The sequence below is a fragment of the Lycium barbarum genome, chromosome 3, assembly GCF_019175385.1.
Source record: "Lycium barbarum isolate Lr01 chromosome 3, ASM1917538v2, whole genome shotgun sequence".
Lineage (NCBI taxonomy): Eukaryota > Viridiplantae > Streptophyta > Magnoliopsida > Solanales > Solanaceae > Lycium > Lycium barbarum.
In genome coordinates, this window is record NC_083339.1 from 80,738,762 (window position 1) to 80,757,232 (window position 18,471).

The 18,471-nt window shown below is 37.4% G+C and overlaps 2 long non-coding RNA genes across 3 annotated transcripts; both read right to left on the reverse strand.

Moving 5' to 3' along the window:
• Nucleotides 1-442: 442 nt before the first annotated feature.
• Nucleotides 443-9,137, reverse strand: LOC132631598 (uncharacterized). Of its 2 annotated transcripts, XR_009578910.1 has the most exons (4): nucleotides 8,153-9,137; nucleotides 7,929-8,057; nucleotides 4,633-4,699; nucleotides 443-4,088 (listed from the first exon to the last, which is right to left on the reverse strand). It is a non-coding gene; the product is annotated as an uncharacterized LOC132631598 (long non-coding RNA). The 2 variants fall into 2 exon arrangements; XR_009578911.1 differs by having other exon boundaries at nucleotides 7,929-9,137.
• Nucleotides 9,138-14,087: 4,950 nt separating this feature from the next.
• Nucleotides 14,088-14,941, reverse strand: LOC132633934 (uncharacterized). The gene is made up of 2 exons (XR_009579946.1): nucleotides 14,519-14,941; nucleotides 14,088-14,362 (listed from the first exon to the last, which is right to left on the reverse strand). It is a non-coding gene; the product is annotated as an uncharacterized LOC132633934 (long non-coding RNA).
• Between the last annotated feature and the right edge of the window lie 3,530 nt (nucleotides 14,942-18,471).

The following is an 18,471-nucleotide window of genomic DNA, read 5'->3' on the forward strand; positions in this document are numbered from 1 at the left end:
CTTCCACTTCCATTTCCCTATCATTGTCACAACAAAAAGTAGAATCGTCATAGTGGGGGTTCAACGAAGGGTCGGACAAATAATCACAATTAGCCCAATAACTATTTTGACCGCCACATCTATCACATATGATCCACTCATGGGTTCGAGATTGTGCGCACAATCCTCCCCCGGGAGACTTTAAACAAGTTTGCCAAGAGTAGGGTCCTCCACAATAAGGACAAGGTTCATCAAAGTATGAACAACTACCATCCGACCCATTTTCATGGAATGATGCCATTTTTTTTATAGAATAGAAATAAAATAAAGCAAAGAAACAACTACACAAATATTCACAAGTTTGGAACAAAGCAAGTTACCTTATTTCCCAAACTAGCCTAAATACGCCAAACTGTTCCTCGGCAACGGCGCCAAAATTGATAACGTCCAAATCCACTCCTCGAAGAGAAACTGTACACGGTCATATGCAATATAATTACCCAACTATGAGTCGGGGTCAAATCCCACAAGGAACAATATACTAGGCGATCAAGCAAGTAAGGAATTTTCACTTTCTACACTAAGCCAAATACTTGATAATATTTTGGTTTTGAGAAATTATAACTAATGCAAAAATGTAAACTAACCTAGAAAGCAAGTAAAATGATTAATGGCCACAAGCATGGATACAAGGGAAATTACTCTCAAGTAACGATCCAATGTATTTTACAATTTTACAACTAAGAGCGAGTTTATGTTAATAGATAATAGTTTCAAAAATCTCATTGAAAGTCCTCCAACCAAATCAATGAATTTCACTCTAAACTTTTTCAAGCTTTAGAGTGTGAAATTAAACACTACCAATTGAATCTCAAGTTAACTATCCTATTCCTAGCTCAAGTTATTAGATGAGGGTTAAGCCCCAAATCCTTGCTATTAACTTTTTTCCTAACCTCTACTTTCTTTTCCAAGCAAAGTAAGGGTATTTAGGCACAAATAATGTTATACACCATTAAATGACATTAAAGCTTGAAGAGTTAATAAAGAAACAATAAACCCACTCAATTAGAAATAAAAATTATTTAATGCATAAGCAAAATAAAAGATTCATCCAAACTAAACATATGAATATTTGCATTAACAAGATTCAAGCATTGGAATGAAATACCACACACATAAATATTCAATACATAGCAAGAATAGAAGAAATGAGTAAAGAATTTCTCATTGGGTGCCTCTAAATCTTCTCTTCCAAAGTGTTGGTGATGAACCCTAGCTCCCAAAATTGTGTAAAAATGGCCAAAGATGAAAAATAATGTCTTCAAGCTTGCTTTTGTAGTCCCAAAATTTTTCCACTCAAAATTAGACCAAAACAATCCCTGATTTTCATTTTTTGCAAATCTAGCCCGTTTTTACAAAACTGTGCAGTTTTTGTCCAATTCGGCCTATTTTTTACTTTATTTTCACTTCATTTCTTCCGATCACTTCTAAATCACATAAAACCTATAAAATAGATGTAAACGGTATTAAATGCACTATTTTCTCAATCAAATATAGCAAAAATATGAGATTAAAGAAGAGATAAATTTGTAAAATACCAACTTATCGGATACCCGACCTCAAGTCAATTTTCGAAAACACAGAAGCCCCTCGTAGCTGGTCAAATAAATCATCAATACAAGGGATGGGGTATTTATTCCGGATGGTGACTTTATTTAACTAGCGATAATCAATGCACATTCGCATAGTCCTATCTTTCTTTTTCACAAATAGAACGGGAGCACCCCACGGGGATACACTCGGACGGATGAAACCCTTACTAAGAAGATCTTAAAGTTGTTCCTTTAATTCCTTCAACTTTGTTGGTGCCATCCGATATGGCGGAATAGAAATATGGTGGGTCCCTGGCTCTAAGTCAATGCAAAAGTCAATGTCATGGTCCGGTGGCATGCCTGGCGAGTCTGCGGGGAACACCTCCGCAGACTCCCGTACCACAGGAACTGATTCAAGAGATGAACCGTCAACACTAGTATCACAAATATGTGCCAAATAAGCCAAACGCCCCCTGTCCACTAGCTTCTTCTCAAGAATAAAGGAAATTATTTTCTTTGGGGAGGGACTAAGGTTACCCTTCCAATCAAGTCTAGGCACCCTGGGACATAGCTAAGGCGAATGTCTTGCATGACAGTCTAGAATTGCATGGTAAGGAGCTAGCCAACTCATACACAGGATGACATCAAAATCTACCATGTCTAAAATCACTAAGTCAACCCAGGTGCCATACCCCATAAGTGTGACAGTATAAGATCGAAAAACTCTATCTACAACCACAGAATCTCCAACTGGGGTAGATAGATGTATAGGGGCATCAAGTAAATCACTGACCATATCAAGACCCATAGAGAAATATGTAGACACATAAGAAAACGTAGAACCCGGGTCAAAAAATACAGAAGTCATCCGGTGACAGAATGAGATGTTACGTGTAATAACTGCATCTGAGCCCTCAGCCTCTGTCCTGCCAGGAAAGGCATAACAATAAACCCGTCCGCTAGTAGCCTGCGAACCATTGCGATCAACCTATCTTGTCTGAGCTCCGCCCCTGCTGGGCTAATGACCAACTCTACCAGAATGAAACCCATATCCGTTAGGCTGGGGGCCACCTCTGCCAGCTGCGTGACTGCCACGCCCAGACTGAGAACTATTCCCACCATAAGATCCTCTCCCTCTACCTGATGCTGGGCTCGGGGAGCCTGAAACTGACTACCCTGACCACCTTGCCCAAGTCTGGAATAATTCCTCTTGAAATGCCCCGTATCACCACACTTAAAGCATTCAAGGTCTAGCGTCGGACGATGAACAGAAATAGATGAAGCCAAGTAACCACCATAATCTGGAGCTCTAGTCTGCGAACCCCTTGGCTAACTGGAATAGTGCTGACTAACCCCTGATGGGCCTCAGCTGAAACCTGCATAGCTGCCTGAATAGGGCATCCCATATAAAACTGAGAATTCTGGCCCTTAGCGAAAGAACCACTGTAACCACCACCCTTTCGGGCCTTCTTCTCCGCGTGCTTATGGTAACCCTCCTGCCGAACTCCCTCGACAGTCCTAACATGATCCATCACTTCCTGAAAGGAAGCACCTATAGCTACAAACTGAAGAGCTAACAACTGAAGGGCAGTGTTCAACCCCTTCACAAATCTCCTAACCCTCTCCTCTTTAGTAGGCACAAGCTGGAGGGCATAGTGACATACCAAATGAAACCGAACCTCATAAGCAGCCACAGACAAATTACCCTGCTCAATATTGCTTAACTCATCACGCCTGCGGTCCCTCAAAGTACGAGGAACATACTTATCTAAAAATACCTAATAGAACTGTGTCCAAGTCAGCGGAGGTCATCCCGCTGGCCTGCACTCCACAAAAGCCCTCCACCATAACTTGGCATCACCCAAGAGCTGGAAGGTCACGAACTCAACACCATATTTCTCTACTGCCCCCATCTTATAGAGCTTCTCATGCCAGTCCATAATGAACTCGTAAGCATTCTCAACCTCAGAATCGTAGAACTCTGGAGATTTCATCTTAGTGAACCTCCAAAACAAATCATGCTCATCCTCGGTCAACACCGGACCTCCCACTGGCCTAGGAAGTACACCCAGTTCTGTAGCCTTATCCAAACGAGGAGCCACAGCTGCAGCATGTTGTAACCCCGGAGCACGAACTCTGCCCGGAGCTGGATTACCCACTCTGGCACCCTGTGCACCTAGAACAGCTAGTAACACACCTGCCTCTGTCAAACCATTCAGCAAGTTCAACACTCAGACCATCACATCGGACAGCACTGGAGGAGCTATAATATCTGGTTGTGTCGGCGCTGTTGCAAACTCTGCTGCCTCATTTGGAATTCCTGAGGCTCATGGGACTCAGCGCGTTGCTGACTAGCCGCAGGAGCCCCGCCCCTGGCTGGTGCTGCTGCTCCCCTGGCACCACCACGGCCACGATTTCTGGCCGGGCCCCAGCAGCCTGTCCTCTACCATGCACTGCAACCCCAGCGATCGGCGCAGGTACCTCATTAGCTACTTCTGTCGCACGAGTCCTCACGATCTGTGAGAGAATAGAAGGAAAAGTCAGATACCAATTGAAATCAAGTAGCACGAAAGAAAGAAAGAAAGAAATTGAATTTTTCTAGTGTCTAATAGCTTCTCGAGGATAAGTACTGACGTCTTCGTACCGATCCGCAAGAATCTACTAGACATGTTCTTGTACAACGATAGACGAACATAAAGCTCTGTTACTAACTTTGTCACGACCCAAACAGCCGTGAGTGGCACCCACCCAAATCCCCTAATGAGCGAACCGTCTACTTAACCAACCATCCAAATCATTATCAAATTACTTAGCCAATTTTAAAGCATTAAAGGATATAACAAGTATAAATATCTCCAAAAGTCTAGTCATGACATAATTAAATGAAATCAGCGAAAGTCTAAATTATTACAACCCCAAAATCCAAAAGTCATCGTACAAGGACTCTAACATAACTGTCTACAGAGAATCACTGTCTAAAAATAACATAAATATCTGAAATGAAATAGACATCTAAAATAGGAAAGATCTTTCAGGAGGCCTGACATGGATAATAGCTCACCCTAAAACCTGTCGGAAACTGGCCTTAAGCTAAATATGAGGTCTCGTAGAAGTCTCTGGACCACAATCTGCACTCAAACGAATGCAGCAGGGTAGTATCAGTACAAACACTATGTACCGGTAGATATCATAGGCCGACTAAGACTAGTACCATGCATACATTCACAAAATCAATAAAATAGACAGATAGGCACCACAGCACAAAACCACAACTGAAATCATCAACAAGAATCATCCAACACCGAAATATCAGCCAACACAGGGATAAGATAAATCCACACAAATAAAAATAAATAAGAGTAACTTAACCCATGTAATCACCAAACACAATCGTAAAACATAAATTATCTCAACTCTGTCACATATCCATACACACATGTTAAATGGTAGTGTTTGACCCATTAGCCATGACTTGCAGGGGACTCATGGTGTCCATGTACCTTGGCTCCGGAATCTTACCTCGGATCACGAGCCTTTAACTTCTGCCACATCCTCACCCCTGTCAAACGTGCCTTTTCATATTTATATATTTTTCTCATCACAATGTATTTTCGTTCCACAATTAATACGGAATGTGAACAATCAAGAATCAATATCAGGGAACACAAGTCATATCAAGACTCAAAAACTAATTCATCAATAATCATGAATAATAGATTACAACAAGTTAACAAAAAGAGTATATATGAACTCCTTCTTTATTATTTCATATCAATTCATAATCAAAGTCTAACTCAAGTAGACTGTAACCTACCTCAAAGCAAAACTGGAACAATATAATCACTCCCCGAGAGTTTTCCCCTTTCGCAAAGCTTCTGACATTCAAAGTCTAGAAATATAAAGCTATAGGATTATTCAAGTCATCTACTCAAACAATAGAACACCTTGGGGAAAAGAACCCAATTATGTTCTACCCTTTTTAGTGGGTGAACTATCACTAAGTGTGAATTCATCATAACATCAACTCCAAACCATCATACTATTCTCATTCATGGGTTCTCTAATCAATTCAACCCTTTTTTTCTAGCAGTTTTTATGCTAAAATTATCATCTTTATGAAACCCTAGGTCTCAATCAACAAGTTCCACCATCAATAGACAAATTCTCATCCTAAAAAAAGTGACAATATATACTCCTAGATGATTAAACAATAATAAATCAACAACCCAGTCATTAATCAAGGGTTTTCTTAAGTTCTAGGGTTTTAACCCTTTCATTCACCATTAATGGACCTTTAACTACTCATGGAATCTATCATGATGATGGAATTAACAAAGTCAAGGGTTTAGATTTACCTTTCAAGCACATTTTAGCCCTAGCCTTAAATTTTCGCCACAACAATTCTTGGAAACTGTTTTGGTGTTATGTGAGAAATGGGTTCGGAATAAAGAATATAAAACACGGATTCTGTCTCCCATCGACCGCAACAGCAGCCGGTGTCTGCTGCAGCGGTCTCACTATAGCGCGAAAGCTCCCGCTATGGCGGACCTCATTAAAGTCCAGCCTCCCAAGACGGCGGCCCACAACCCGCTACGACGGACCCGTTGCAGCAATCCCACACCCGCTGTAGTGGTCCATTTGACCAATAGCTCGGGGTTTTGCAACAGTTTTCACCCAAAAATTCCAACACCAATCCAAGGCCCTACAGACGCAATAAAACATGTACATATACATAAAAACACGCTACAGACCCACCCGCAGCCTCGGAATTCCCAACGGAGGTCTAGTTTTTCTAAGTCACCCTCCATAACGACCTAGCGGGTTGTTACATTAGCAAAATCAATACTCACTGTAGAATAGGCTTATAACTATTTTTATGATTTGGACCAAGATGACGACGACTATTTTCAATTTGTTCCTCCTTTGCTGCTCTTACTGTGTCAAAAGTCTTTCCTGGATCAAATAGTAACAATCACATATATGAGAAATAGTTGAAAATAATCTTAGATCAAGGCTTAAAACTTATATCAGAAAAGATCTTTACCAAAGCCATAGACAATAGCTGGAATCAAAAAGCTTTGATTCATAAAAAGTTAGTAATGTTCTCTCTAAAGAAATTTAAACGGATTGTGTTCACTTAGCCAATAATAATTATGTTTACTATGCTCCTCACAACCTTGGAATTTTGGTGGGAGTTTGTTATAATAGATTGATCTTTCTTAATTTCTTCATCCAATTTTCTTCGAGTTGGTTATGATAGAGTGATATTTCTTAATTTCTTCATTTGCTTTTCTTTGAACATGAAATGTTTATGGCATATTTTATTATGAATAATCAGCATAGCCATCCTGCAAAATTTATGAATAATCACCACCACCACCACAAAATGCTTTTTTATCCTGCATCAAATCATTACCACTAGATAACTCAAGCAAATGATAATGAATCAAATCAAAAGGTAGGGGTTCTTCATTGTAGGATTACTTATCAATAGATAATTCAAATTGGGTAGAACAACGAAATAAAAAAGCAGTTAGGCAAAATGCATGGTAAAGTAGTAAAACGATCACCCTAAGGTATGCTTAATCATTTATTTTAGGTCTCATGTAAAATCATTACCAGAAAACCATCCCAACCTAGTATATGTTGTGACAGGGTATGCACCCTTCAAAGAGAACTCATAACATATAGGTTCTTCTTATCATATCATAAAAGGTTGATTCCAAAACACTGAAACCAAATGAACACAGCACAAATTTGTTATGCTCATTATTCTTCTGAAAAAACATATTGCATATAACACTTCGCTTTAAAGATTTTGTTGCAAAGCCAGCATCCACAAAAGAATTATGTTACTATGCCATGTGAATTTTCAGAAAACGCTCAACCATTCAACTTGTTCAATAATCTCAATTTTCGTCCAACAATTTTAAGAGCCGCTTTTAGTAGGAAATCTAGGAATCTTCGAGAAAAGTTGTTCCTAAAAGTTAATATCGATAAATTAGCGACTTAGGTAGTTTATATAGTTGAAATATTTAAAAAAAAAAAAAACATATATAGTTGAAATACTAAATTTAGAAGTTGCATCTCAGTTTTTAAAAATAAATTGTAAGACGTATGGAAGTATGACCCATAATTCCCAGTTTTTTAAATACTAACTCTACCTTTGTACTCTGTTCTGATCACTAATGAGTTACACCATTTTGCAAAATATGTTTTTCTTGTGCACATACCAAAAAATGCTGGGAAGTCATATCATTGTCAATTTCCGATCATATATTATCTTAGAAAATAGATACAAATCTCTATTTGAAGTAACTACTGGAGTTGAAACATTTTCTACTGCAAAACAGTTACCTGATGTTGATTCTGGCAATGAAATATTCCATGTTTAGACTGACATGTACATAAACAGTGAACGGTTGGTCGTCCTATCCATACTTCATACTACCAAATTCCCTCGCCATATAGACATGTCCAAACAATCTGTTCCACCATCTTAATCGTTAAAGGCATTCATAGAGGAGGAACAAAGAATGACTAAGAAAGAACAGTAACTGAGAAATGTTACTATATTGTACTTTAGTTGCTAAAATTTGCTCGGGTGTAGAAGCAACTGGCTTAGGGGTGATCTTCCTTTGGTTCCTCGAGCGGGTGCCGCCACCTCAAAAGGTACAAAAGTCTTCACCAATTCATTTTTGGCCACCATTCTTGTAAGAGTTTGAATAGGACTTTCACCAAACATGTTATGTGCAAAAGAAAGAAGACCTCCACATTTGAAAGCTAACAAATAAATAACCAATTTCATCCCATAAAAAACTTTCAAATAGCTCATTTCGTCTCCGAATCAGTCTTACCCCCACAAATTCATAAACAAACATGTATCATTTATAAATGTGTGCAAATGAGTTGCAACAACAAATAGAACAAACCTAAAGAAATTGGTTAACTTACCTGGGAATACCGGATCATGAACGCCGGTGAATTAGGCCTAGAACGCTAGTGGAAAAGTACTTGGAACGCAGGTGGAGATTTGGGAGAGAAAGGACCTCTGCGTGTAATGATAATAACTTACCCATTGCAGTTATTTGTTGTGGGGTTTTTTCCTTATTTGAGATAAGTTAGTACAGTAATCAAAATAATTTGCTAACGTGGATTTGTATTTTTTTTTTTTTTTTTGACAATATGGTGTTTATCTAATTTGTCGTAGGTTTTTTCGAATTTGCAGTTTTTTGTTTTTTTATTTGCTGAGTAATGTAGTTTTTATTTAACTATTGCATTTTTTAAAAATATTTTTTATTTTGTATTTTTAAATTCTGAATTTTGTGGTGATGACACTTGTCATTCCATCATGCTTTTGCCTCTCCTATTCTATATACAGTCAAAACTCTCTATAATTGTTATTCGTTATAACAGTATTTCACTATAAAGGCTTGATTTTCTCTGGAACTGATTTTTCATATTATATTTTACTTCTCTATAACAACATTCTATCTATAATCGCAATGACATTCGTTATAGCGGTACACTCTTTGTAAATTACCTCTCTATATAAGTCATACTCAAATATTGTGTAATAATATTTTGTAAGAAATTATTATGTATACAAATAAACATTAAAATGTTTCTGGTGATTATTATTAATATCATGCACATAGTAAATTTCAAGTACAAATATCTAAAAGGAAACAAATATATTTCTCATAAATCTGATTTAGTCTTGAATATTTTCAAAATTACCTTTATTTTTTGCGTACTTTTGTTTATAACAGCTAAATGAGATCTAAATATCAAATGTCAGTATACATGCATAAAAACACCTCACTATAGCAGCCATAAAATTTTTAAACAAACGCTGTCATTATATAGATGTTTGACTATGGATAGATAGTCTGTAACTTTGAAATTTAATCAGTGAAGATATGGATAGAGCTTTTTCATTGAAAGATAGAGGAAAGTTTTCTACGTTATTAGATTTTTATATATGTACGTGTTATTAAAATCCATATACTTTAAAAGTTAACATATCTATTTTGTAATTGATAAGGATAAAGATGAGATGTTGTAAACCACCTTTAGAAAAATTAGGCTAACTTTGAATTCAAAAGTTCAATTAAAATTTATTTTTTAGTTTTTAAAATTGATATATAAATTATTATGGAATATTTTTTGGTTATTAAAAAACTTGTCCTAATTCTCATTAATTTTGTCTTAAAATTGCCAAGTGGCATGTTCTTAGCTTGTCACTTAGCTTAACCATGTTGTTTGCACCTCTCCTATTTTTTATACTAGTATCCGTACCCGCGCGATGCGCAAAAAGTGTTAAAGAACGTAATTATGACAAATTATAATCTGGTTTGTTTAAGTGCATTGGACCTTATTATTTTTGATAAATAAGTAATTAAATTGTAATATTGTTTCTTACATTGCAATGTACTTAATAATAAAATCTTTATGAAATTAATGAAACAAATGATATATAGTGCTAGAATATCTTCTTAGTTCCTTAAATAGATATCTAATTTATTTTATTCTTTTATATGTTTAATATTATTATTTAAACTATTGCTCAAAAATATATCGCAATCTTTTATAGGTGAAAATTATTTTTCCCTTTCTAGTTTGCTTTAAAAATCAAACACATCCCTCAACGTTTAACAATTGCACCCCTCCCCCCACCTCCACTTGCCACCCCCTCCCCCACCCCACCCTCTCCCAATTGAACATTTCAAGTACCTTTTTACCCTTTAATTTATTAAATAATTTCTTATTGTAATTTTTTAATATTACGATTTTTTTTTCTCTTTTTAACATATATTATGGACTTATCTATACTTATAGTAGTAAAAACTCAATCTTTTTATTTGAGATAGAAAACAGAAACCTTCCAAACATATACCTAATGCATGTGATATACTGTTATACCCCGTATTTTATACGTTCGGATATTTCAAGGTAGTCGTGGCAAAGTTAAGGGAATGACCATCTTCCAAAATTATTTTAATGTACAAGTGGTTATGAATATTATTTATGAACATTATTAGTATGGAAATATTGAGAAAGGTTAAGGGCAAAAAGGAAAAATTCGCAAAATGGTTTATGGTAATATTGTGGAAGCCTAGGGGCAAAATGGTAATTTCACAAATGTTCAAGAAAATTCTTGAAATTTCCAAGATGGCCGTGTGGCATGGGTAGCATGTGCCCACATTTTTATTAAATTGGGGGCTAATTATAAATAATGAAAGAATACATGGACCAAAGCTTGCTTAAGAAGACTCTTAGTCTTCTTTGACCATTTCTAGAAAATTCAAGAAAAATATAGAGAGGGGGCATGTGCCCCTCACATGCTTGTGGGATATATATATATATATATATATATATATATATATATATATATATATATATATATATATATGAGAGAGGTCATCATTTTAATTCAAGAGAAAGAAAGAAAAAAAAAAACAACAAAGAAGGAGGAGAAAGAAGGAGAGTTCGGCCAAGAGGGAGCAATTTTGCCCCCTTGAAATCTTGTTCCAAAAATTAGTTTCTTCATGTATTTCTACTAATTCAAGGGTCCTCTTCAACGTGGTACAATTGTTGGAGCAAGAAAATCATTCCTTGTTGCAAAATCACAACCTTAGCCAAGTGAGAAGTTGAAGGAAAAAGGTATGTATTCAATCTTACTTCATGTGTTATGGAAGGTGGTGAGTATTGTAGTATGTGGAAATGGGTGAAAATCATGGAAATATGGATGTTGTATAGTGGCCGTGTGTATGGTGTGTGTGTGGCCGTGTATGTGTTGTTGTATGTAAGGATGATGAACTAATTTTATCTAGTATCTTGATTGTTGTTGTAATGTAAAGGAATGGATGAAAATTCATGAAAATGTGTTTGTAGTTGTTATGGCCGAATGTGGGGGAGGTTTGGCAAGTTATGGTGAATTGATTCTATTTGACGTTTTGGTTGTTGTATTGTGAATTTAATGAAGGAAAACGAAGGTTTGATGGCTTAAAACGAAGTTGTAGTCGTTATTGGAATGTCACAGAAGTTAATACGACATTAGTTTGAATTCTTACATTGCATGATTAATATTATTAATGTATGGTTGTTGATATGGTTTATGAATTTAGAACAAGGGAAAATGTGTTGCTAATGTTTTTATTGAAGTTGGAAAGGTTCGGGTGGCATTGTATGTTGATTGGGCAATTTTGAATATTGTAGTGTTGTTAGAATAATTGTTGGCATTGTTGTTGATAGTTTGGCCGGGTTGAATTCCCAGATTGTTGTTGATTAAAATTGGCCGAGTTAGATTCTCGGGGATGGTATATTTACAGGGGAGATGCTGCCGAATTTTCGGCAGAATATAAGTGAATCTATTTGAGAAGTTAAGATAAGTGAATGACAATGAATCTAATAGTTATGTGAATTCTTTTGTATGTAGATTAGCAAGTTTGGACAAATAAGCATAACTAGTTGGTCGTGGCACAGGTATGTAAGGCTTACCCTTTCTTTCTTTGGCATGTCCTAGAGCCCAATAAGGTATGATATGCATCTTGGGGATTATTCTATTCTGTGATTCCGAGTTTGTTTATGATTCGTATTTACTCCTTTTGATATGTCTCTATAATTTCTGAAGTTCTATTTAAAATGGTTCCGAGTCTGTCTATGATTCTGATTCATTTCTGATATAAGTATGTCTGATATGATCAAGTTTGTTATACGATTGAATAATGAGATGAGTATAAAGAATTTTGTTTCTGAAGGAATTCTGTAAGTGTTAATGTTCCTAACCTTCCAAAAAATCTCGGATTTGCTTTGAAACGCTTATAGAATGTTCTGTACTTCAAACGTCCCTAACTTTCCCATACGAAGTCGGATTGATCCGAAACTTGTTTCTGAGCTATCAGATGTCAATAAGTGTATGTATCTATCGAGTCTTGATTTGTGTGCATATGGTTCCGCACTACTCTGTTCGTGCAAGTCTCAGTTTGGATTTCACTGCGTCCCGGGCCAGGGCATGTTCTCGTGCGTACTTCTCTGCATTGTTCACTGCGTCCCTCTCACTTGCGGGCCGGGGCATGTTATGTATATGATCTGATAACGGGGTGATGGCCAGGATGGCACATGATTTATTCACCGCGTCCCGCAAAGGAGGGCCGGGGCACGTTATATGCATACATGATATATGATTCACCGCGTCCCTCACCGAGGGTCGGGGCACGTTACATGCATATATGATACATGATATATGATTCACCGCGTCCCTCACCAAGGGCCGGTGCACGTTATATGTTTACATGAGATATATGATTTACCGCGTCCCTCACGGGAGGGCCGGGGCACGTTATATGCATATGTGATACATGATTCTGACATGCATGATCTGTGTTTGGAAAGTAAGCGTTTTGGTAGTCTGTACGTTCTGTATCCCTTTTGACATATGATATCACCTGTGTTTGGAAAGTAATCAATTTGGTATTCTGTACCTTCTGTACTCTTGATTCCGATTATGATTCTATTTACTGTACTTCTTGCCTTACATGCTCAGTACATTTTCCGTACTGACCCCCCTTTCTTCGAGGGTTGCGTTTCATGCCGCGCAGGTACACCCAGATTAGTAGAAGCTTTTGTCAGAAGATGTCCCAGTGGAGATGGCAAGCTCCATTTGCTCCTGGAGTGTTGCCGAGTCAGAGTTTGTATGATATGCTTCCTGGGTTGATGTTAGAGACTTTGCAGACGGCGTCGTGGGTATTGGTTGTCAGTCTGTAAGCGGCTCCATCAGCCGATATGTCATTCTGTGTTATGTAATAAATTTTGTATAATCACAGATTTTGTTTAATTTTGAGAACGATAAAAGAAAGATTTCGAAAACTTAATATGTATTCTACTTTTATTTGATTTTCAGAGTCCGAAGAAAACTATGTGTGTAGTAAGGATCTGTGGGTTCGCTCGGCTCCGGATATGGGGCCGGGTGCCCATCACACCCTAGTGGAATTAGGGTGTGACATATACTGTACAAAAATAGTTATTATCAATAACGATATATTTAATAACAATAGCCTTAGTGATTCGATATTATACTTTAAATGAACTTCATATAATCAGAAAATAATTGTCACGACCCAGCCCCGTGGGCCGCGACTGGTGCCCTACTTGGGCACCCAAACGGACATACAAACTACATCATCATTTTTTTAAACAGAGTTGAGAACGACTATTATCTTGCGCGATTGCGCGTACAAAACATTATATCAGAATCAGAAGAGGCGGCGGAATATACATCGCCAAATCGAATACATACAGATGGCATATATGCCCATAATCATTATACGCCGTCTCAAACTGTACCAAACTGTATCGAACACATTTCAACGCAACCATATGCGGACATATATATATATATCAAAAAGTCGGCAAGGCAATCAAATATGTCAAAAGCCGACAAGGCTGTCAAATGGCACAACGGCCCAAAACGCATATACAAATGCACGCCGACAAGGCTGCCACAAACATATACAAAATGCACGCCGACGAGGCTGCCATAACAAATAGAGTCATGCAAACACATCCGTACAGAAGTAGGCACACACACCCACAAATACGTCTACAGACCTCTAAACAGACAAACTGAATCATATGGCGGGATAGGGCCCCGCCGTGCCCCTGAACAAATACATGTATACATAGCGAACGAATATATACCAAAATGTGTGCTCTGAAATGAGAAGAGCACTCCAAACAGCAGAAGAGGGTGTCCTAAATGGGTAGATCACCAAACTGTGCGTCTGTACCTGCGGGCATGAAACGCAGCCCCCCCGAAGAAAGGGGGTCAGTACGAAATATGTACTGAGTATGCAAAGCAGAATATACAGAAAGCAAATCTGAGACATAAACGAAATAGAAGTACCAAACATAAGTGCAAATCCAACATATCAAAATTTTCTTACTTTCAAAAATATGTAAGTAATGCATAGGGTACAGAAGAATATGGTCGCCCACCCGACGATGGCGCCATAACACAGCATAACACCAGAAAGTTTCAAATCTCCGTATCCCCGTCACATATCACATCACAACATAACGCCATACACAGCATAACACCAAATATAGGTGGAACCCGACCCTCATTAGCGAGTAGCTCGGAGAACCATAACACAGCATAACTCCGGAGTATATCAAAATACGCACGATAACAGAACCGGCCCGGGAACCGGCGAAAGATATAACAGAACGCACGAGCAGAGTCATGAGTAACCATATGCATAAAATCATTATCATAGACTCAAATATAAGTAAATGACCATACTTGAAATTCGAAATGATAATCATACCAAATTCTTTCAAAAGTCGTCCGAATTACATAAAGGAAAGTCGCGGGACCCAAGGATGGGTATTGACCCGAATCGGGACCGCCTATGGAAAATATACTCATTATATGCCATATAAACTTCTACAACAATATTGAAGCTATCCGAGCCTTTCGGTGAAAGATATGGTGTTTCGTAGTTACGGAATTCTTTAAAACAACTATTTTTGTACAAAGTTTGGAAATCAATTCTTTCAAAAACATAAAGGTTCATATTTCATCACATCATACATAAGAATGCCAAGAAATATATATAAGGATCATAACGTGCTCGGATTTCGAATTTGAAATTTCCTCGAGGCTCGTGATATAACCTATTGAAAACTAAGGCATGCCAAAAGAAAGAAGAGTTGCGCTTTACATACCTCGTACGCACTCCAAGATAGCCAATCTAAAGTAAATCTCAATCTACGCCTCGGGCTCCCCAAGGTCTACAAATATGCCAACGAATATCCAATATTAAACATAGGCACTTAAGCCATTCATTCCAAACTAACATTAAATTCTACAGAAAATTCGGCAGCATTTCCCCTGTAAATAGGCCAACCCGAGAATTTAACTCGCTCAAAATCAACAGCAACAACCACAATAACCAACCTAGCAACTCCAATAACCAATCTGAAAGACAATATTACATTAATACTCTCTTTTTCATCATTCGACAACTTTCCAAATATTCAATTCAACGGCTTACCTTCAAGCCAACATCAACGCCTATACATTCAAATACTAACCCAAACCCATACTAACAACATTCAAGAACATTCTAAATAATTCACATAATATTTCCAACGATCCAACAATTTCTCCAAATTGGGCCGAAAACAGCCCCTAAACTATAACATAACGATGCCCGAAATTCTAACGAACACTTACAACACACCAAGCAGCCCATATACACTTCTTACGCCTTATTTCATGCCATCTTTTCAGCAAATTTCAGGGAAATACAACAGCAGCCACACGACACCACATCATCTATTCATATGCAAGTAAATCACATTATTATCTCTATAATCCTTACAACAACCCATAACAATTTTAACTCCAACTCTAACCATTAAATTCCGTCATTCTCATCACATAATCTATGATTACAACAACCAAAATATTAATTCAAATCAATCCATCAAATTTCAATTAAAAACAGCCCCTACGGCATTCAACAACATTTCAACAACATTCCAACATTCGTGCAATTCATGTTACCAAGTTACAACTATGCTTCAACATCAAGATACATAATTTCACACATACAATTTACATTTGCATATTCCCCACACGTCCAACTTCATCATCAAACACATAGAAAAATGATCAACTCTTACCTTAACAAGTTGGCTTTTTCCACTTAGCTAGAATTTGTGAAATGAACTAATACTTGTTCTTGTTGCTCCAAATGAATTCTCAACGTTATTATCACCTTCCTAAGGGCTGAAATACCTAGAAAATCTGATTTTTGGATCAACAAATTTGAGCTCCAATTTTGCTAGCCATGGTCGAATGCCATGGCTTATGCTCTCTCTCTCTCTCTAGCTTGTATATCAACGTTTCCTTCACGTATACACCATATTAAACCTTTAATCCAAATTGATAACATGAGTAGGAGGTTGAAATTACCTTTAGCAATCAGAATCTTCAAGAATCTTGTTCCTCTTTCCAGCTGCTTGCTTAACAACACAAAAAATAACTTAAGCTACAACTTCTCTTTAACTAATATCATATCAAGGGTCTAGGATTTAGCTTATATGATGGCTCAATTAGAAAGGGGGTTTGGGAGAGAAAATAAGGGTTTTGGATCTGTTTTAGGTCGTGTGAAATGATATAGGGCAAAGTGGTGACTTATCTATTGAGTTTAATGGGCCTCATGGGCCGAAATGTGAGTGTTTGGGTCGGGTCCAAACTTGCTGCCCTGCCAGCCCAACTTGCATCATCCATATCTCCTTATCCCGATATCATTTTGACGAGCGGTTTGTTGTATTACAAACTAGACTCGATGAACTTCATTTTAGGCTTTTGAAACACCTTAAAAATCCTCATATTCAAGGAGGTATGCCTCCTACAATATAGACTAAAATTGGGTCCGAAAATTTACTGAAGTTGTTCCAATTCATTTCGTTTAACTTCTAATCCTCTTCCAACCTTATGTAACCTCTTATGCATACATATACACACTTATATACATCAATAAAAATCCATATACACATCTCGAAGGGTCTAGAGAATCACAATAACCTTAAGCATAACTAGAGAACTCACAAAGCTTTGACGAAACTCCAATCGCAAAAGTATATTCATATCTTTTGTCCATCCTCTATATCATTACTAATAATCTCAAATACTTTAAAAGGTCACTCGCATTACCTCATATACATACTCATAACGCGATTTCAAATCCTTTAGGTTTCCATGTCACCTCGGGATACTTAAGGCAATCATATATATAACGATATTCTTACTAACTCGATTAACTTTCCTTGAACCTTCATAACTCATTTCTTTTTCTTGTTTTACTTCAAGTAACACGGATTATTATGGAGTGTAACAATAATATATTTATGGTAATCAACAACAACAACAACAAGCCCAGTATAATCTCACCATGTGGAGTCTGGGGAGGGTAGAGTGTACGCAGACCTAACTTCCACCTTGAAAGGTAGGGCGACTGTTTCCGAAAGACCTTCGGCTCAAGAGAGGAAAACAAGACAAAAGGTCAGATAGGACCAAGCATATCGAAAACAATATGAAAACAAGAAATAACAAAAGTGAGAAAGTCCTGGTAGAACAGTCCGGAAAGAAAGGAGCATTAACTACTATAGATAAATAAGATAACTAAAGTACAACGGCCCAACAAGTATAAGCAGCAATCAAATGCAGAAATCAAATGTCAATAAACAAATGAGCAAAACTACAACTACTATGGTGAAAGGATAAGCCACCTAGCCTTCTATCCTAATCTGAGTCCTCCACAACCTCCTATCTAAGGTCATGTCCTCGGTGAGCTGAAACTGTGTCATATCTTGTCTAATCACCTCTCCCCAATAGTTCTTCGGCCTCCCTTTACCTCTCCTGAAACCGTCCATAGCCAACCTCTCACACCTCCGCACTGGAGCATCTGTGTCTCTCCTCTTCACATGCCCAAACCATCTCAGCCTCGCTTCCCGCATCTTGTCCTCCACCGATGTCACTCCCACCTTGTCTCGAATATCTTCATTCCTAATTCTATCCCTCCTAGTGTGCCCACACATCCACCGCAGCATTCGCATTTCCCCGACTTTCATCTTCTAAACGTGAAATAATATATTTATGGTAATCAAAGCTCAAAATTCTATAAATCACCCTAGTGTGTATCAATAGACTCTTTCAGCTTTTTTATTTGTTCATTTTATTTTTGAAATTAATTCAAAGTATAAAAACCATTATATTATCTCCATTTTATTTTCATTATTCAATATTTTTATTTTATCTCATTTTCTAAAAGTTTAGCTACCTGATCTCATCCACAAGATGATTTTTCTAAATAATGCAAAATTA